The 22294-nt window shown below is 40.5% G+C and overlaps 1 protein-coding gene and 1 long non-coding RNA gene across 10 annotated transcripts in view; one reads left to right on the top strand and one right to left on the bottom strand.

Moving 5' to 3' along the window:
• The window catches only part of ADAMTS9 (ADAM metallopeptidase with thrombospondin type 1 motif 9), a 184322-nt gene that overhangs the window by 111436 nt on the left and 50592 nt on the right, over positions 1-22294 (top strand). The gene's annotated exons all lie outside the window — the stretch shown is intronic.
• On the bottom strand, positions 115-22236 carry LOC116421672. 7 transcript variants are annotated; one of them, XR_004232159.1, is made up of 7 exons: positions 22097-22236; positions 21313-21974; positions 20686-20863; positions 17556-17676; positions 8406-9987; positions 8178-8333; positions 115-6877 (listed from the first exon to the last, which is right to left on the bottom strand). It is a non-coding gene; the product is annotated as an uncharacterized LOC116421672 (long non-coding RNA). The 7 variants fall into 7 exon arrangements; XR_004232156.1 differs by having other exon boundaries at positions 21313-21441; positions 21822-22229; XR_004232151.1 differs by having other exon boundaries at positions 21313-21441; positions 21918-22229.

The raw sequence follows: 22294 nt of genomic DNA, 5'->3' as shown, positions 1-22294 counted from the left end.
TATTATATTTTTGAACACCTTAAAAAACAGCTAAACCTAATATTGCCTGACTATTCTGAGCAGTATAGATTTCTATGTATTTATATGTAATAAAACATATTTATTTTTCCAGTATTGTTATTTAATTTCATCTACCGTGTTTAAAAATCAGTGTTTTTTGGCAGCCTTCAAAGACAAGTAGAATGTAATCAGAAATGCATGTTAATATTTTCTTGGAGTTAATAAAAAGATACATTTACATTTTGTAAGTTCTACTCCCTCCCCTAAGAAATCAGAATAACCAAATGGTAATTTTCATGTAATATGATAGTTTCATTTGTCTATGTTAAAATGATGTTTATCTAAATATTTCTGACTTGGAAATGGTACTCGGTGATATAAACAAATAATTTTGGGGGCCAAACATTTCATTGGTTTTTCTTTTTAATATCTCTTGTACTGATTTGTTGGGTCTGGATTATAAAATATTCATGAATTTCTTATTGTATTCATGTTGATAACATTAAGCTGTTGCCAATGGGCAGCACTGGATTGGGAAGAATGATTCCAAAACATAGAAAGACTGTTGGCCACCTTTCCCATCTGCCCATTGTGCATGATTTTGATTAGGTTAAGAAAATATCTTATTTCTTAGATTCAAATTACAAAAAAGTGCTAAAGGCATATCTCAGCTTTCATTTCCATTCACTTGAGACACAATGACACAATTTTTTTTTTTAAAGAGTAGCTCACAAAACAGGATAAATAGGAAAGGGATATAAGAGCATGTCCTTTTAAGGAAAAAAAATGACTTTTTCACCTCTACTTCAGACCCAAGAGAGTCAATGTGGCAGAATAAATGATACAGTTGCGAGAAGACTCATTCTAGAATTGGAGAAGTTGGTTCAAATTTTGCCTCTGAATTTGTTTCAAATCTTGCCTTCGATATTTATGACCTGTGTTCAAATCCTACTACTTTCAGGCAGGTTCTATTAGCTATATAATCATGAGCAAGTCAGAGAGCTTCAGGTAAGTTCTAAGACTTACCTACTCAGTTATAGAGCTATTGCAATCTGCATTAGTAGATGAATTCCCATCTCAATGAAGTCATAGATCTTTAATCCATTGAATTATTGATTTCCTGGTAACTCTCAATTTTAAGATTATTTTTGTCTGATATATTAGGGTCAGATCAATATTTTCTTGAAGTAAGTGGATGCTTCTTGGGGGTGGGGAGGAAGTACATCTAAAGTACTCATTGACTATTATAGGGATATAAGCTCTCCACAGTTCCACATGCTGACCTTCTTTTACAACTACAATGCAAGTATGAAAGTTAAAGATATGAAAATGGGAAAGGTGGAATCCTTCTGAATGCCACCAGGGGGAGGTTTGGGGATTAGAGACAAAAGATAGCCATTGTCATTCATTGAACTCAGTCCTTGACCCACTTGGCTGGTCATCCCATTCACATCTTTGAAGTAACTAGATTGACCATCCTGAGGTCACACGGAAATGGACTCTCTTCTTTATGAAAATATTTAAGATGTGACTGAACTCCATTATTCACCCAATTTCTCCATTATTTGACTAATCTTAATAATGGCTTTCAGATTATAGAATTGGAATTTTCTGCTTTCTTTTCACTAAATTAGTGAACAGAACTGATACATGATGAGATGAAAAGTACTCTTTAAGTCTAGGTAATAAGAAACGCCATCTCTTTTTCCTTACAGAATTTAGCATTAGCTAAAGGTAGCATGATCCTTAATATTAGCATTAAGTTGACGTTTTGACTTCTTTTTTCATTATGTAACATTCATAAAGGAGCATTGTTTTGTGTTTTTCTTTGTGCGTTTTGAGTCTAAAGTATACAAAAATGGGAAACGCACAGTTACTATCTTTGTGATAGATAAGTCACTTTTTGCAGAAAAGGCATATTCGTTGGCCATAAACGAAGTAAGAGAAATATAGAATTGTAGGCATCAGAGGTGGAAAGAACCTTTTCATTGGCTTCAGAAACATATAACTCAAAGTGATTGAGTAATCACTCTTTAGAAAGTTACAAATATGTTGAAAGCTCCTTGAAGACATCATGCTTTATTCATCTTTATATCCCCAATACAGCCCCCTCCATCTAGGTGTTCAATAAATGTTTGTAGAATTTACTATCAAGTTATTAGAGTGTTCAAGCTTTAACCCCATTACAGTCTGTCTAGCATATGGCCCCAGTTTCATTAGATCAGGGATAATTTGTCAGAATTTAGCAATGTCCCACGGCAATGACATACATCTCAAAGGCACAGTCCCTCTCTCCCACAAAGTGACATTTCATGGCAGCCTCTCTGGTATCCCTCCCCCCAGCCCCCAGCCCCGCCGCCTGCATTTTTCTATTTTTGCTGTTGTAAGTAGGCTGGAGGAGAGAGGTTGGTTGTTTGACTCTGAGGGGGAGTGTGTTTGCTTGCTGATTCACGTCACTGGGATAGCCTTTGTGGAGGCAATGGGAACACAGAAGAATTTTGGAATGTCGAGTGGGAGGGGTAAGCAGTTTAGTCCAAGCTGAGCTGGGAAGAAGGAAAAGGCCAGAGTTGGGGAAGGGAAGTCGTGAAAAGTTGGGTTTGATTGGGACAGAGGAGGGAAGGAAGAAGAAAAGTTTGATGTTATTGCTATACCGTCTCCCCATTCTCATTCTGCCCCTTATTTAAACTAAAACTAATAAGATTCAGATGCTGTTTAGAGAAAAATAAAGAAGAAATGACATTTGGATTTTACTATTGAAATCTAACCTGTACCACTCCCCCCCCCCCCAAAAAAAAATGGCAGATTGTCATTAGCGCATATATGTCCTTGTATCCACAACACCTAACATGTCTGTCATACAAAAGGAACTTCATAAATACTTGTTGGTCGATGAATGGATAGATAGAAGTTTATGGCCTGACCGAATGTGATAGAGAGGGCAGCAGGGCGAAAAATGCTCAGTTCAAAGGCAGAGATTCAAATCCCAGCCCTGCTATTGACAGTTGGTGTGACCTTAGTCATTTTCCTTTATTATAAAATGCAGAGATTGGCCTTCCTAACTTCCAAGGTCCCTTCCAATTCTAAGCCAATGATCCTGTGACAAAACCAGGTCTGGAGAGTATTAAAGCCTACTAGCACTCTGTAGGAAGCTATCCTTAGATTGATACCCCTTTTCAATGAGATTTGCCCATATTATTTCCCTGTTACTTAGGGTCAGTCCTGCATAAATGAGATCACGTGGCCTTTCCAAAACCTAGAAGACCAATAGAATGGCTTGCTTCTCTTGCATCTCATAAAGCAAAAGTATCAAAGGATCAGAGGGTTGAAAATAAATGTAAGGCTAAATAAATGAGTGATTTACTCGTCTCCATTGTCAATGGTGGAAGGTCTTTGATCCTGAACTGAATATTCTCTCTGGCATCCAGGGAGACCCATCCCAACCCTACCCCCAGTCTGGCTATTTTACTAATGCCAATAAAAGAACAAGAATCGGTGAATTGTCTTTTTTTTTTTTATGGTGGTCAGTGGGAAGGAAGAAAGAAAGGGCCCAACATAGTGGGCACCTTACTCGTAAAGCATACAGTGATGTCTAAGGGAAGTTTAATAAATAGGCCAAGAAGTGGGAAATTGAGGAGACTGACTAGAGCCATTTTTGGTAATACAGGAGGCATGGGCTTAATAACTCAATCCATCCATATTCCCTCTCAAGGTAGATAGGGAGAGAGCATTTATGGGTAATGAACCAGCCAAGCAGAAAGCTTTCCACTTGTCGAAATATTTGATAAAAAAAATTACTGCAGTTTATTTAGGGTCTCCGAATTGGCTAACCCAAGGCTTAATGATTAGCTTTGCCTTTGCTAGCTTCTGGATGGGGAGGTTTGGTGAGGGGGCTGTTGTTTGCAGAAAGTTGGAGGGCACTCTTGAGGGGGTGAGCTGTACAGACAATATCAGAAGATAGAACAGCAGGCACAGTCAATCTGGGCCAAACTTAAGTGTGGGAAGGTCAGAGCAGCTATTAGAAAACTACTTTCCTCTTCTGTGGGAGCTCACAGGTCAAGTTTCTCAGGGAAGCAATCTCTGGTGAAGCACTGCCTGATTGAGCTGTCCAGTGGGCCAAAAAGATAAGCTATGTTTTAGAGAGGTCTTGTGATTGAAGATGCTACATCTCCCCCCAGCTTTTTTTTAAGAGTTGAAAGATGTGGAAAAAGATGAGTCTAGTGGACTTTTCCCCTTTTAGCCATGGAAAATAAAATAGACAAGTAAGGTTATTATTTTTGATGGCACAGTGGGAGGCAAATTTGGCCGGTAACAAGTTTTACATGTCCATTGTGTCTGTTTAGTTTCAAAAAAGATATGGAAAAAAATACTTGAGGATTAAACTGGTCTCTTAACACAATTTTTAAAAGTAAATTCTTTCATCTGCTATATGTTCTCTTTTAGAGTTTGGGGAATAGAGACAAGGCCAGAATCTTGTTTACAGATTGGTTGGATCCCCTGGTTCTAGTTATAAAACCCACCAAAATATATCCACATCCAGAGCTGTAACTAGGACTATTGACATCTTAGGGCAGCTTGGCTCGAATTAGGTGCAGTTATTCTGCGAGAGAGTACTCACTACCCTTCAAGGGGTTAAGAAACAAGGTAGATCTAGAAGGGGGAGGGACACTCCAGTGAGGTAACCCTAAGGGTCTCTGCCCAGGCTCAGTGGCTTCCGATGGGTTAGCAGGAATGTCAGACATTATAAAAGAAAGAACATGCTCCACATTTTAGCAACCTGGGGCAAAGCCCAGTTTGCCCAGGCTAGTTACAACTCCATTCATATATAACCCAAACCTATATTCATCCATGAGTGCATCAGGACTTAATATTTGTCCAACAGCATACCTGCACTTCTCAGTGTATATTGCCATCAAAATCTGAAAATTGACTTTGTAGTAAAATCAACCAGATCACCAAGATTTGCATCTTGAAATGACCTTAGGGGTCATCTGGTCCAATCCTTTCATTTTACAGATGAAGTAACTAAAATAACCTATGAGGTCACATGAGTATTAAGTGGCAAACCCAAGAAACAAATCCAGACCCTGTGACATATCTCTTTAGTACCCTAAATCTAAATTATAGAAATCATTGAAAGGATGGAGGATTTCCATCCAAAGACCACCAAAGTCCCTTCCTGTTCTTTCATCATGTAGTTCCATGATGTGTACTTCAAATTATACTTACAACTGTACTATTTAATAAATGGTGAATGTACCCATTTGTGAATATAGTTATGAAAAGTAGACTATATTACAAATGGGTACACTCACTCTTTATTAATTAGTACAGTGTGAGTACCACAGGAAGTTAGTTAAGAGCCGTGTTATCCCGAAGTTAAGGTTAGATTTTTTTTGTTTTTCATCCTGATTCTGACACAGTTCGTAGAACGAGAAAGGGCCTTAGAAATCATGAAGGCAACCCCTCAATTCAGATGAATAAAATGAGATCCAGAAAGGTTGATTTGTTCAAAGTCACACAGGTTGTAGAGCCAAGACTAGAGTCTGAACCGTAAGGTTTTAAATGCAGTGTTCTTTCTCACTGCACCATGACAGATAAAGAAGGGTGGGGATTATTAAAAGCATTCCCTTAAAAATTACTGTCAATGACAAGCAAGCAGTGAATGGGATCCTTTAAAGTAGGAGGAAAAAATGTGACTAATAGGAATTAAATAGTCCTAATGGGGTTTTAGGTGATCCAAGGGTAAGAGGAAGAAGGCAGAGGAGTATGTGACATCCAAGGTTGGAGGTGAATAGAGGTGGACAGTTAAAGGATCCCAGCTTCCTAGTAAGTACAGACTTAGAAGGACTAAGTACTAGGGCTAGGCCAGGCAGGGAGCCAAGTAAAGCAAGGAGAGGAAGATAAGGTCCCAAATGGGGCAAAGAGTCGATGGGAGAGATAGAAAGGTGAAAGAGCAAGGACATCACTGTAGGCAACTCAGAGGTCAATCTCACGGAGGCAGAACATAGCCGAGTGATGGTGTGATTTTTGGCGTGGCTCTGCTTGTGGGTGGCAAGTTGAGATGAAGGTTCTGGACTTGAATTAAGAGTCATTGGAAGGTCAGGAGCTTCAAGGTTCTTCTTTGGAGAGGCAGCCAATTTCCTGATGTCTCATTGCTCTCTTCCTGACCCTTTCCCTTTCTTGTTTCATTGTGCCTTTAACTACTCTTCTCCCTAACTCTCTTCAGTGAAAAATGGTTTAGAAGGGGATGAATGGTTGTCAAAATGGGCGACTGTCCTAGGAGATGGGCACTAGACCTGAGGCTTTATTGATGTAGGGAACTCCCAGGTAGGAATAATCCCTCTTCTCTGTGCAAGTCAGCACCTCCTCTGCTCTTGCTCAGAGATCTGGAAGGTGTCATTTGCCTAGAATCCCACAGCCAGCATGTGGCAGGGTCAGATTTGGAACCCACAGCCTAAGATTTCGAATCCAATGTCCTTCCCCACAGAACTCTGCCAATTAAGACTCTGTAAGGTAGTTATGGAAAGGACATTATGCCACCGAGTCTTTCTTCCATCCCTTCTCTCTAGTGTACCTGACTCACACCAGTCTTTTTCCCCATTTGCCCAAAACTCCCAACTCTGTAAGCCTTTTTTCTGCTACGTCCATAGTAGAAGAGACATCTCTTTGGTCTTTTGTTCTTGATCTTTAGTGGTTATTGTTCAGTCATCTCTGACTCCATGTGACAGTGTTTGGGTTTTTCTTGGCAAAGATACTGGAGTGCTTTGCCATTTCCTTCTCCAGCCCATTTTACAGATGAGCAAACTGACTTGCCATAAGTCACTCAGGTCTTCTTCTGTCCAGGTTCTGAGCGCTATCCATTGTCTCATCCTTAGTCCTAGCGGGGAAAAACAAGGAAAGTTAAGAGCCAGGAATTCTCTAACTAAGCTAATAGTTTCAAGTAAAAGCTTCTTGTTTGGCTAATTGAAGAGAGTCCCTACCTTCCTATTCTAGGACACCCCCTCTTCCCTGCACATCCCAGAAACCATTTGGAATTCCAGGTGCTGTATCCCTAGACTGTCTTGTTGGAGGATAGGAATAAGGAGAGTGACTCCTCCTAGCTAGGAAGGGACCTGCTCTGCACAGTTGTCTTAATGAGCTGTCTAGAGCAAGGAGCTGAAGGGTCTTGCCTGAGATCAGAGATAGGACTTAAAGCCATTTCTTCTGGCTTTGATGGCAACTCACTTCAGTCCTTGGAAAGAAACTCTATGTGAAGAGTGTGTTTTTCCTGCAGCTACACTTTCTGCAAGTACACACTCTCTCTCTCTCTTTCCCTCTCTCTGTTTCTGTCTCTTTCTTTCTGTCTCTCTCCCTCTCTCTCTCTCTCTCTCTCTCTCTCTCTCTTTCTCTCTCTCCTCCCTCCTTTCTTCCTTCCCAATGCTTTCTGGGTTTTTTTTCTTATCTTTGCGTCTCTCTCCATCTGTCTTTATTTTTCCCTTTGTTTCTGTGTGTCTCTGTTTCTCTCTTTCTCTTCCCCTTTACCCCTCCAACCTCTTTCTGTTTTCTTTCTTTTTGTGTGTCTGCTTGTCTGTCTCTTTTTCTGTTTGTTTCTCTCTCTTTGTTTCTTTCTCTCATCTCTCTTTCTTTCTGTATGTCTTTGTCTCTCTTTCTCTTCCTCCCTCCCTCCCACTGCTTTCTGTTTTCTTTATTGCCTTTGTATCTCTGTCCATCTCTCTCTGTTTCTCTCTGTGAGTGTCAGTTTCTCTTCCTCTTCCTCCCTCCCACCACTTTGTTTTCTTTGTTTCTGTGTCTCTGCCTGTCTCTTTCTCTCTGTGTCTCTGTGTCTCTCTCTGTTTGTCTCATCTCTCTCTTTGTCCCTCTGACTATGTCTCTCTGTGTGTCTCATCTCTCTTTCTGAGTCTCTCTGTGTGTTTGTCTCTTTTTTTCTTCTCTCTCTTTCCTGCCTTGATATACATTTGTTAGGGCTCTAAAATTTTGATATATTTTAGGATGCTGTTTTTAATTTCTGATTTGCATTTTAGCTTTCTAATAAAACAAAGCTAGTCCTCCAGGCACAACTCAAAATCCAAAGCCCTTACTATTTTTTCCCATCTACTTTTCCCTCCCAACACTGTTCCATCCACACACATATTCTCCTTTCCCTCCATCCCCCACTCTTAGCCTCAGAAATAAAATACCTTGGGGAATGAGGAGCTTCTTGCTGCCTTTTTTCCCAGGGACAGCCAAGCCCTCATTCTTAGTCTTGCCAGCAGCTTCCAGTAAATATTTGGCTATATACAAAGTACTCTCCTTTATCCGTAACAAACAGGTCAAGGTCCAGATGCCTTTGAAAACTGGAGGGAGTAGGGAAGAAAAAAATCAGTGCTGTTTGTTTTCCTTGAGTTTAAAAAGAAAACAAAAAACACTTGCCTGGCCAACTGGCGACTTTCTGGGCCGTGCTTGTCTTTCTCAGGGACGCCGTCATTTTCTTCTTGGCTGGCCTCTTGTTACTTGGGAATGTCCTGGGCCGCTTGATGATGTAGATGGTTGTTATGATGTCAAGGAGAACTCTGAGGGTGTGTGTGGTGATTAGTCCATTGCAGGATGAGCCCTGTGAAAACTGATTCCCTATAGTCCTCCTCATTGGAGGAGCCCCCTCTCTGTGGGCCAGCAACTCCTGACCTTTTCAATTGATGATGCTGTTTCCGTATTCTATGAGGGCGTGACAGCTTCACTATCTCCCCCAAGTGTTTTCATTATATTTTTTTAAACTTTAGAAAAACCCTCAAGTCAATATAATTAACCAGGGTTTTCAGGAGTACGTTGAGATAGTTGACCTCTAATGTCTTGTCCAACCTTGAATTCTATTTGCCATCGAATCTTAAATTTAGAAGGTGTGATCTCCCCACATACACATACCCCATGTTTTAAAGGGAGAAAAAAATAACTCCTGCAGTCCAGAGAGGTCAGTTCTAAACATGGTTCCTCTGACACTAGATTGGTAGTTCTATCCATTATACCACTGTCTCTCAAAGAAAAGCTTGGATTCTTGACTGTCTCATAAACAAAACTCTTCACTCTCTTTGGTTTCCTCACCTCAAAAAATCATGGCCTGGAAAAAATGATCTTTAAATTAAGCAGCTTGGCACAGTGGCTAAAACAGTGCTAGGAAGATCTACCTTTGAGTCCTGCCTCCAAAGGGGGCATATTATTATTTTTATTCACATTGGACTTCGGTGGCTAGAACGGTGCTAGGAAGATCTACCTTTGAGTCGTGCCTCCAAAAGGGGCATATTATTATTTTTTATTTACATTGGATTTTGGTCACTAGAGCAGTGCTAGGAAGATCTACCTTTGAGTCCTACCTCCAAAAGGGGTATATTATTAATATTTTTTTATTCACATTGGACTTCAGTGGCTAGAACGGTGCTAGGAAGATCTACCTTTGAGTCCTGCCTCCAAAGGGGGCATATTATTAATATTCTTATTCACATTGGACTTTGGGTACTCTTAGGCTAATAGAGAAGTCTCCAGCTTCGCAATGAGACTGCTTCTTCTTCCCTCTTGCAATTTGGGGCAAGACACCTAATCTCTCTGTGTCTGCCACCAAGAAGTTTCTTCAGAAGGTGAATGAAAGCAAAGAAATTGAAATTCATCTTTCTCGTCACTCTCTGTACTACCAGATTCCATTAGGCTCATTGTCAGGGTGATCTTCCTCATCACTGGAACAGAGTTGAACAAAGCTGCCAGAAGAGGTCATGGGGAAGCCCTCTCTTGATGGAGGTCTCCAAGCAGAGGAAGCAGGACCACTGTCATAATAGGGATTCTTTCAGCCATGGGAGGAATTAGGAGATCTCTGGGGCCCCTTGCAACTCTGAGGTTCTTTCATTCTGGTGGTGTGTTCTGTATTATTTCCCGATTTCTCTTAAGACAGTTGGCCTGAGTTCAAATTCAGCTTCAGATACTTGACACTTACTGTGTGATCCTGGGCAAGTCACTTAACCACAACTGCCTTGGAAAAAGGGGAAAAAAAGACAATTTAAATAATGGTGGTTGGTAAGGAGCCAATGTAGGATTAATAACCAGCATGAACCCACACTAGAAATGACACTGACCCTTGAAGCTGGCCAGTCACTAGGAAGTCCCAAGCTCACAAGGCCTTTTGATCATTCTGAAGATGTAGATTTATGTTCCTGTGCTTAAAGCTTCAATGTTACTTGTAAAAATAAACATTATAATAACTTTCACTTATATAACTATGTATCAGGCACTGTTCTAGCAAGTTCTTTACAAACAAACTTTCATTTGATCTTCAAGACAATCCTGGGAGATAGGTGCCATTATTATCCCCATTTTATAGTTGAGGAAACTGAGTCAGATAGAAGTCAAGTTACTTGCCCAAAATCACACAACTAATATGGGTCTGGGGGACTCTGGTCTTCCCGACTCCAGGTCTAGCCCTCTATTTATTGAGCTACCAATGACTTGTCTACAGTCACACTATCAGCATGTGTCAAAGCCAGGACTTAAAACTCTTCCTATGTCCATGACTGTCAATCTAACCACTCTCCTACACTGCCTCTCAAGCTTTTGTTAGGGTGCTTTCATATCAAGAAAAAGAGTACTGTACTCTTTGGAGTAAGTACTGGGACTCCAAGAGGTCACGTTGCTGAGTACGACAGAAGACATGATCTCCCTTGGACGAGAGGAGATCTTTGTCTGAACATTGTGTTGCAAATGTCCCCAGATAGTTGAAGACTCAAAATTGTTCCCTCTCCATTTTATAGGGCAGGGGTCAGGGAGCACTTAATTGGTGACAGCCATTTGATTCATTCAAAGGATGTCTGTTGGAGGAGCTCAGGGCTGCAGCGATCTGCTGCTTCATGTGGGTTGCCATGAGTATTCTTTTTTCTATATATAAAGTCTCAAAAAAGTCTTCTGAAGTATTTCTTGTTCTCAGTCTCTCTTTTCCATTTGCCAGTTACCTATTGGAAAATAGCTAATATCACATTTGCTGATGCTTTTCTGAGTCAGTCATTAGAGAGTTTTAGAACGGGGCCCAGGGCACATGGTTCAGGTAATTCATCGCTTGGGACAAGAAGGAAAATCAATCTCAATTGTTTCTCCTGGCAAAGGTCACTGTCAAAAGAGCCATAAACTCTCCTGGTTGGCTATAGCCTTGAGACTTAAAGGGAAAATCCATCACTAGAGGGAAGGAACCCATTGGGATCCTGACCATCATCATAAGCCTAGGAACCTGAATGATGAGCCATTGGCTTTAATGATAAATTCCATTTTACATGGACTATCCAAACTTCATTTGATGGAAAGGAGTGAGATAGTCTTGGGGAATGGTTAGCACTTCAAACTTGGAGACAAAGGACTTGAATTCACATATGTTTTTTCAACCCCGCTGCCATTTATGACGTTACTTCCTTTTTCTATGCCTCAGTTTCTGTATCTGTAAAATGAGGGGGTGGGACTTGGTGACCTATAAAATTTGGCAAATGTTTTTGCAAACATTATCTTTCAGAACATAAACCATAGATATGGATCTGAAAGGGACACCTAAGTCATGGAATTTTGCCTCTTCTTATTAAAGATGAGGAAACTGAGGTCCACAGCTGTAAAATGATCAATCAGTAAGAATTAATTGAGTACTTACTATGTGTCAGCATCTTATATTGAGCAATTTAGGTACAAATACAAATAACAAAAATCCCTTTTCAGGGAGCTTTCATTCGGGGGGGTGAAGGAGACAATAAAGGCGTGTATGTATAAATATATGCAGCATAATAATAAATGCAAATAAACACAAGGTACTTAAATCTAGGAGCAACTAGATGGCACAGTGGTGAAGTGTTGAGCCCAAGAAAGACATCCTCTTGAGTTCAAATCCAGCCTCAGATATTTGCTAGTTTTGTGACCCTAAACAAGCTAGTTCATTCTGTTTGCCTCAGTTTCCCTATTTTAAGGAGCTGGAAATGGAAATAGTGATACCTTTGCCAAGAAATCCAAAGTGAAGAGTCAGATAGATCTGCAGTGCTTGAATGACAACTTCTTAAATATAATATCATTTAGTGGGAGTTGGAGTGGGATGGGAAATGTCAGCAGTTTCAGAGATCGGGAAAAACTGTCTTGATTGGGCTATAAATTGGAGGAAGAGAGGGCTTGTGTGAGATCATTCCAAGTCTTGAAAACGGCCATTGGAAATGTGTGGAGTGTGCGGGAAATAGAGAGAAGGCCAATGTGTCAGGATTACCCACAGGAGGGGGATTAAGGAACAATCAGACTGGAAAGTTACATTGAGACCAAGTGATAGAGGACTTTAAACAAAGGAGTATCTATTTTACTTTTTTTTTTCCTTAGAAGCAATAGATAGCTAATGGAATTTATTCCAGAATAGAAGAAGAATCTCAGGGCAGACCTAGGCTTTAGGTGAATCCCTTTGGCAACAGCATGAAGTGGGTGAAGAGAGGCAGAGAGACCAGTTAGACGGCCATTACAAAAATCTGGGTGGGAGATAGTGAGGTCCTATAATAAGCTGAGTGGCTGTGAAAGTGGAGAGAAGGGGAAGTAGAAATGGGAGTGATACTTTGCAATCGATGGCTTAAAGATGCGGGGAGTGAGGGACAGGGAAGAGTTAAAGATAATGTCAAGATGGGAAAAAACTATGGTACCTTCAACCAAAATGAGGAAGCACTTTGGACTTGAGAAGAAGGAAAATTTCTTGTCTGTAGGAACTGAATTTGAAATTTATTCAAGACATCCACCTTGAAATGCCCTGTAGGCAGTCAGTGATGCTTGACTCAAACCCAGGAGAAAGACTGGGATTGGCTAGTTTATCTGCAGAGATAGCTATATAACCCAGGGGAACAGATGAAGTTGCTAAAGAAGAGAAGGCTCAAGACTGAGCCCTAAATGACTCCCACAGTTAGAGGATAAGAAATGGATGATATATTCAACATATATAGGACTGCTTGCCATCTAGGGGTGGGAGTAGAGGGAGAGAGGGGAAAAATCAGAACAGAAGTGAGTGCAAGTGATAATGTTGTAAAAAATTATCCTGGTATGGGTTCTGTCAATAAAAAGTTGTAATAATAATAAAAAAGCATAAAAATAAATTAATTTAAAAAAAAAGAAATGGATGATGAGTCAACAAAAAAGATTCAGGAGTGATCAGACCACCAAGACAGAAGTGTCCCAAGAACCCTAAAAAATAAGTATCCAAGAGGGTCAAATGCTGAGAAAGGTCAAGAAGATCAAAAATTGAGAAATGATCATCAGGTTTGACCATTAAGAGACTGATTTCCCAAAGTCACAAAAATAGTCATATAACAAAAAGTGTTTTAATCCCCATTTTGCTAAAGAGTATATTGAAATTCAGAGAGGTTGCCCCAAATCACACAGCTAGGAAGTGTCAAAGACAGGTCTGGAACATCTTATACCAAGTCCAGCATTCTCCCCATCAAGCCATACTCACTTTCCAAATGCTTTTGGAATTAAAAAAAAAAAAAAGCCACCAACAAAAATCAAATGACTCAGAAATTACTCTACCTTTTCTAGCATCAGAATAGTAAATAACTGAGGGTTTATGTTAAGATGCAAAGATAGCGCAGATACTGTCTGTAAATGACTAGATACATTGAGCCAAATGTTGAGGGCTACTTCAGATCAGTCACAATCATTAGATTGGAGGCAGTGTGGTACAATGAAAAGAGTCACAAGAATGGGATTTAGAGCTGGAAGGACTTCTTGGATATCATCTAGTCACCAGTTTCTTAAGCTGTGGATTGCAACCTCATATGGGGTCTTGTAATTCAATGTGGAGGTTATGAAATTATAATTTATTATCAATAAATGTTTGGTTTATATACCTATATGTGCAGGGTGATATAAAAATTTCCCAGATGAAAAGAGGTATGAGTGGAAATGATTTAAGAAGCCCTGATGCTAGTCCAAGCCTTTCATTGTAAGAATGAGGAAACTGAGACCTCTGTCCTCTTCTGCTCATTTGAGGAGAGTCCCAGTATTCTCATTCTGATCTCTGCCTCTTAATCCTTCTCCTTCTTCACTGGGCCAGGCTTCCATGGGTCAATCTGCTAATTCTGAGATCTTGGACAAGATCCTTCTTCGTGAGTATCATTTTCATCCTTGATATAACAAGGATTTGGATGAGATAAAACCCTTTTCAACAAGATCCAAGCTCAACATCTTATGATCCTCTTAGTTCTGACTTGAGCTAAATCTAATAATCAAACTCTACTCAGGGGAGAACTTGTTCACCCACATTTCTCCACTTTCAAAAATCCTCCAAGAATATTCTGAGCACCTGGATGGCTTCCAAAGGCCTCCCGATGAATTCATTGTTTTGCTTACTGGTTACAAGTCAAAGGTAATGGCATTTACACAGGAGTGCCCATTCAAAATATGTTTAATGCTTCATTTGGTTTCCAGTGACCTTAAAAGGTTCTGTGAATTTAGGCAGGGAAACCCCTGGCCTTTTGCAGACAGGCAAACTAATCAATCTCTCGGGCCAGAGTCTACCCACCATGAATCGCCTTTCTCTCTTTTCAAGATAAACACTGGCTGGTGGCTGGATAGCCCAATGGTGTGACTGAAGGGAGAATGGCGCTGTTAGCCAGAGCAAGAGGCTCCCACTAATTCTATAGGATTCACAGGAGCCATGAAAAACCCTCCTGATCATCTCTTTAGTGTAGACACGTTCATTCTGTGATCTAAGACTGTTTCTTTAAAGAAAGGTGAGGGAGCCAGCCCACCATGCTGAAGAGAACACAACTGGGCCGGCTTCCCTCCGTTCCGGCCAAGTGCTCCATGTGTATTTGGCCTGGCGCCCACTCTTGAACATTCCAGCCAAACCAGCCTCTTCCCTCCCTCCTTCCTAGCATGTGGCCTGGAGCTCCTCCTCCTGGGTGGGCTCTCCCCAGGTTTGGAATGGCCTCCCTTCTCAGCTTGACCTTCAAAGCTCTTCTCCAGAGCTCCCATCCCTGACTCTCCCAGGGCCGAAACTTTGTAGCTACAAACTCAAGTGACTTTGGGTGTGACTGTGAACTTCACTTTGTACAATTTGTATCTGCAAAGAGTATCTGTTATAACCCCAGCACAGTGTAAGCTGCCTGAGGGCAGGGACTGCAGCCCTGGGCATCCTGCCCAGGGACTCAGAAAACAGCCTGTGGGAAACTCTTGGGCAAGAGGGTGAGCTATTTTAGAATAACATTTTCAGTATATTTTTCTTTTGAGATTTCCAAAAAAATCAGTTTCTTTACTGTCTCTCTCCTTCCTCTCCCTATTTCTCTCTCTTCTTCCCTCCCCCATTCTATCTCTCTCCTCCTGTCTTTCTCCCTGCTCCTCACTCTGTCTCTGTCTCTCTCTCCCTCTCTCCTTCCCCCTCCTTCTCCTGTCTTTCTTTCTCTGTCTCTGTTTCTCTGTGTCTCTCTATCTCTGTCTCTCTCCTACTCTCTCTCCTTCTCTCCCACCTTCCTCTCTTTCTCTCTGTCTCTCTGTCTCTCTCCTTTTGCATTATATATTCACAACTCCTATATATTCACAACTCCTATTTCTATTTCTTCCATCTGACAAATGCCTTATCCCAATGACGTTATAGAATAAGAGAGGGAGGGAGAGAGGGAGAGAGAAGGAGAGGAAGGAAGCAAGGGTGAAATGAAATGATGTGCCCATCTTGAAAAGTGTCAGGATGAAGACTTCAATCCTGAAGCTGATTCCTTGTCAATCCTGTGTTTCTGGGAGAAAGACTGACTAGAATTCTGAACTGCTGTTAATTCTGCTCAGATCTCCCAAAGAATCATCTGGACAACTCTCAAGTCAGAGACTCTAAGCTTCCTACCTCCTGCCCTGTCTTTGGCACTTGCTGAGCTTATCTGAAATGAAAAAGTGGCCAGAGTGGTGAGCTCAGTAATCACACCCTCAAGGGGCAGGACAGTTCTTGGGCCTTGGCAAATTATTGCCAAGCAGATAGTTATTGCAGAAGCAGATAGTAGATTCCTCAAGTCTCACTTGTTTCTAATACTTTTTTACATGAAGTAATTCATTAGAGTCAGGAATAATGTAGAAATTAGATTGTTGACACTTCCCTCTTGATCTGGTGAACGGCACTGGGTTTGATATGGCAGGACCTGGGTCCAAATTCCGGCTCTGCCCACTATTACACGTATGTTCTTGGGGAAATCGTCCAGCCTTGTTGATCTCTCAGTTTCCTCATCTGTAAAATGTGCAAGTAAGAGTCTACAAACATACAGCCTTGATTTTTTCCTGCATTCTCTGCAGCTGTTTTCAGCCTCTAATGTATATGTATATCTTATTATTATAATAATGTTATTCTCATTATTATCTTTATTAATATTCGCTGTGGATTTATTGGAATAGAAAACCCAACATGAAGAACAGTCTGGCAGTGCTTGTTGTTTAAATAATCATCTAGAAACACCTTCCATCAATGCAGAGAATAATAATAATAATAATAATTAAGAATACAACCACCAACTGGAATGTATAGAGTTTGTTTAAGTTATAGTTTAAGGTTGTAAAACATTTTACTTGGGTTATCTTATTGGATTCTCACGAGAATCCTGGGATAGTAGTTGCTTTTATTATTCCCATTTTACACATGAGGAAACTGAGACTCAGATTAAGAGACTTGCCAAGATTACACTCCTGGAAAGTATTTGAGACAAGCTTCAAACTCCAGTCTTCCTGACTCCACATCCAGATATAAAACTAGTCTGCTTCTAGAACTGTGGCTGAAATTTGGCCCCATGGCAATGCTGCCCTGCCTGGCTTTGTGTCTTCCAGATTAAATCATGTTCTCCTAAGCTAATGTCTGACCTCTTCAGACAAGCTTGAGACAGTTATCAGCCTCCTGATAACTTCTATCTCCTTCCACCCCTCCAGAGTGTGGAGAAAGGCATGTGATTCCTTGCTGTCGGCTGCCATCCTTTGCCGAAATTGCCGCCTCAAAGGCCCTTTGATGCCCCCCCTTCCCTTTGAACTGCTAAAAGAACATGTCTGCTGAAGCATCAGCTTTCCCTTATCCCAGACACCAGGGTCCTTTGTCCGAAGCCGACTTGTCCCTCCCGTGACAACCACTCTCCCTTTGGTGGAGGGAGGAGGGAGAATCAGGTGAAAATGAGCTTTGAGAGCAACTTGAAGGGAGAAAGGAAGCTAGAAAAAGAGAATTTTCAAACTTGGTGGATTGAAGTGCAATCAATAGAATATTTGGCTCGCAGCCAGGAAGACTCTGAGTTCAAATCCAACCTCAGACACTTACCGAGAGTGATCCTGGGTGATTTTGGTTGTGGTGTTTGCTGAGTCATTTTAGTTGTTTCCAATTCTTTGTGACCCCAGTTGGGATTTTCTTGGCACAGATAGTTGAGTGGAGTTCCTTAACTTTCATTTGCCTCAGTTTCCTCATCTGTAACAGGATAATAACAGCATCCACCTTCCCAGGGTTGTTATATAGGTCAAATTACCTAATTATAAGGCACTTTGCTTATTCTCCTTCCCCTTTGTGGTGTGTGCAAATGAGGTTAAGGTCTCACCTGTTTTTCCTTGGTGAGAGGAGAATGTTGTGAGCCTATTGTATCTCCACCGGCCTCGAGTCTGTTTGATCCCCCAAATACTATGCCTGGCTTCTCAGAATCACTTGCCTTTATGGTTCATCTGAAAAACGAAGGGATTGAACTAAAAGAATGTCCCTTCTCTGGCTGACACTCTTGCTTTATAATTCTGTGTGGGTCCCAAATATACAGTTCTCTCTCACAATAGACCCATTGTGGTTTAGTGGTTTAAAGCTCAGAAACTGAAGTAATATATGGTCCGGGTCAAGATTTCCTTCTGTCCTCCCAAGCCTTTCTGCATCCTGGATAAGAGGCAAAATTATATAGTGGAGAGCTTGGATTCAGGAAGCCCTAGAATAAAATTCTGCTCCATACTGGTTGTACCTGTGACAATAAACAAATCACTGAACATCATCTTGGTTTAATTTTCTCAACTATAAAATGGAGTTAATACAGCCATAGCCCTACTTCATAAGGTTGTTGTGAGGGTAAAAAGAGACAATGTGTTTAAAGTGTTGAATGATGTCGGTTAAAAATGACTTATTCAAATCCCCCCTTTCATCGATCGTCAGCTAAAGTTGATGTTCAGACTTTCTATATTAAAAGTAGAATTCTGTATATATATTTTAGAGGGGAAAAAATCATCAGAAATCTCCCCCAAATCATCACAACAGTCAACTCTATGCACACACATACATAATCTATAGCATATTTCCTATAGATTGTTGTTCTGTAGTTCCTGATGCTTCATGACCCCAGATGGCGTTTTCTTGGCAAAGACACTAGAGTAGTTAGCCATTTCCCTTTCCAGAGGATTAGGCGGAGGTTAAGTGACTTGGCCAGTATTATACAACTAGTATGTGTCTGAAGCTAGATTTGAAGTTGGGTTTTCTTGACTCCAGTCCAGTACTATATTCATTACACCACCTAGCTGTCTCCTTTCATATATACGTATATAAAATATATTATACATGTATTTATGTATGTAGATATATACAGAGAGAGATTTGTATATGCATGCATATATTTATATGGATATATATTTGTATGTGTGTTCAATATTTCAAGGCTTTAAAATATGAATATGGCAGGAGTTTTGTGAAAGAAGATTATATATTCAGGACCAATATGTATGTGTATATATATATAATGTATATGTGTTTATATATACATTATGTGTGTATAGACAATATGTATGTATGCATATAATGTGTATATGTGTATATAATCAGAGTATGCTCTAAGGATTTAGGTCCTCCCCCATTATTCCTGTCTTTACTTCTACTCAACTGTAGGGTCTGATGTTACTACCTGTTTGACCTTGGACAAGTCCCTTCCCTTAGCCTCAGTTTCCTCATCTGTAAAATGGAGGAAGAAATAGTTTAGATGACCTTCAAGGACCTTCTAGTTGTAGATCCATGAGCCCATGATTAAATTTTATTCTTTGTTTCTCCCCCCACCCCCCAAAACCTAGAATTTGCCCAGAATTGACATTCTAAAATCATTGGAAGGACCCAAGGAAATGGGTGGCAGCTATCTTGGGGCTGATATGCTCCAGAATTAGGCTGAATTTGCTGCTGTTCATCTCCTTGACCCTGTTGATCTTCTCCCTCTGAAATCATGGAGATGACTAAATGTAGGTGAATGAAGCAGAGCCGACATTGTCATCTTGCTGTAATTGATTTCTAGCCAGCTAGAGGGTCATTGATGGCAGAACCCCAAGGAGAACATCTCAGCAGCACAGTGGTTTATTCAGTGGGGTCCTAGTAGCTCCGGGTTAAACTGTGCAAGAAAGTCTAAAGGGAAATAGCTCAGTGCTGGGAGAAATCTGGTTTCCTCTTTCTGTGTCTGCCTTTTATAGCACTTTATCTCCAGAAAAGTTAATAGCATGGTAAAAACAGAATTATCCCTGAGTCATAACTGCCTTCATTTAGATTTGACACCTAGTAAGTTGTCCAGCCTTGAGGATTAGTTGAAAGAGCACTCATTATCTTTGGAGTTGAAGGGACCTGAGTTCAAATCCTGCTTCTGACATTTGCTACCTTTGTGACCTTGAGCAGGTCACCCAATTTCTCTTAACACCAGTTTCCTCATGTATAAAAAAAGACAGACAGACAGACAGAGACAGAGACAGAAATAGAGAGACAAAGACACAGAGAGAGACAGGGAGAAAGACAGAGATAGGAGCGGGAGAGGGGAGAGACAGACAGACAGGGAGACAAACAGAAACAGAGAGAGAGACAGAGAGAATTATACTAACTGCCCTCTGAGGAACTTGCACATTGTAGGTCTCTAGTCCTTTGATGCTTCACTTATCTGCCCTCATGACATATGGATGGCAGAGAAGTCACTATGGAGGAGTGACTGAGACTCTCATTTTTATAATATTGTCTGAGAGAGAATTTTACTCTGTTCTGAGGTTCTCACCTCCCCAAACCATTGTTTAGCCCTCACCTTCAGCTCAGCTCAGACTGGATGACTGAGGAAGTTTCCCTGCTTCTAATCTGTGAATTCACCACAATGCTGGTCTCTCAGTAAAGAAATTCCTTCTCTTGTGCAGATCAGTAATTTAGAGAGTTGTGTGGGCCACTGAGAGGTTGGGACTTGCCCAGAGTCACATATGGAATAAATCTTGGAAGCAGGATTTGAACTAACTTTTCTTGACTTTAAGCCCAGAGCCATAGTTACTATCCCACATTGCCTCTGTATACAGAGTTGTACCATATATAATAATTAACCTATTGAATATAAACCAATTGATATATTGTTTAATATATAGGACCAACATTTTATTTAACTATGATAATTAGTATTTCATATTATTATACTTGTTCATTATAATATGCTATATGTTATTATTAATTATTATTTGTTTATGTTATAGTTTTATAACTCTCAATTAAATGTTATATAATATAATGAACTATAATAATTAATATATCACATTAATACATGTATATCATTGTATATTATAATTAATACATCATATTATATACATTATAGTTATCAACTTCTCAAAATATTAAATATCAATGTAGTCATCATTTAAAACACTTCTGAAAGAGTTTGAAACAAACAACTGAATCCCAGTAACTTTATTCTTTGTACTTACCAAGGTATTTTCATGGTGGCGTCAGTGTAGGGAGTGGGCTGAGTCTCTGAGGTTCCAGGAAGGAATAGCATATGTTGTGTGGCTTCATCCCTGGTAACAGCACAGATAGACCAGAGGTAGAAGAATATCTTGCGGGATGGAGAATCATTGTAGACTTTGACTGATCAAAAGTCTTAATCTGAATAGATTAATGAGAAGTTTGTAGCTGTTTTGAAAAAGCCTTACTATGCATTTCAGGAGAGATGCAGCTTTTCTGATTCATTGGATCACTAGATTGGGGGTCAATAAGGGAGAGAGAAGGGGAGAAAAGGAACAGGAAAAGGGTGGAAGAGAAGGAGGGGAGAAAGGGAGAGAGATTGGAGAAAGGAAAAGCAAGTTTTAGAATTGGAAGAGACCTCAGCAGCTGGCAAATCCATTGGCTCTTACTTAGAGTTTTGAGTGGTCCAGATATGTGGAAATCAGGATTTCAGGAATTCAGAGAAGAAAAGACAATCTGGCCTTAAGAATTTGGCAAGTTGTTGTGTGAGTGGAAGGGTTAGAAATTTGCTCAGCTCTGAAAGTCAGAAGTAGAAAGCAAGGAGTAGAACTCAGAGAGGAAAACTGAGGCAGGGTGGCTGGAATACTCACAATTAGAACTGACCAGAAGTGGAACAAATTGCCTTCCCCCTTCCTGGAAGTCTTCAAAGACCGCGGAGGTGCTCGTTGAGATTCTGATTCTGATTGAGGTTGTATTAGATGGCCTCAGGTTCCTTTTAACTGTGACAAAAATGCCTTAACTTTCCATCAGGACTTCCTTCCTGCTGACTCAGTTTGTCACCCACCAAAATAATGGGTGCAAGACAATTCTCATTTCCCCAAATTTACACCCAGTTTCCTGTTACTCCCTAACCCAATCCACACCCCGATTCCTTCCTGTAAGCTACCTATTTGACCAAATATACTAAAATTCTGGCATATCCTTCATGTTCTTCTCATCCCCAAAATACTTAGGTCACCTGGACCTTCGGTATGACTCGGGCTATTCCTGTCCCCTCCCTTTTTTCTGCACATAGACAACTTGGGACTGTATTCCTATTGCTAAAAGATAACCGTAACCAGCTTTAGTAATATTGAAGAAATCAAAACAGTAGAAGTACCAGCAGGAAATTCCAAGCCGGCAATTAGCCCCTTCTGGAGCTCCCATTGAAGTCCAAGGAAAGCTTTGGTGCTGAATAAGGTCACAGGAGACTCACCATTAACTTTTGTTTCCAGCAGTCTTGAGTTTAGTTGAAAAGGAGGCGTTTCTAACTCTTGAACCAAGGTTTGTGTAAAGTGTTAATACATCATCTGAGAAAGGCCTGACATTCCACCCTCTCCTTTGAACTCTTTCCCATAAACAAAAGCATGAAAGACGCAGGCATGTGGGACTGACCTTGACGTTTCTGAGAGTCTACAGGCGAAGATTACATTGTTTGGGAATCAACGGAAAAATGGGGAGTAGGGTGGGAGGGAGAAAAATAAGAGAGAAGGAGGAGAGAAGGCAGGGAAAAGGAGAGACAGAAAAGGAAGAAGAGAGGAAAAAAGGGAGAAAAAAAGAAGGAATAAGATGAATGAAAAAATAGTTAAGATC

The sequence above is a fragment of the Sarcophilus harrisii genome, chromosome 1 (assembly GCF_902635505.1).
Source record: "Sarcophilus harrisii chromosome 1, mSarHar1.11, whole genome shotgun sequence".
Classification (NCBI taxonomy): Eukaryota; Metazoa; Chordata; class Mammalia; order Dasyuromorphia; family Dasyuridae; genus Sarcophilus; species Sarcophilus harrisii.
This window is presented reverse-complemented; position numbering and strand designations above follow the sequence as displayed.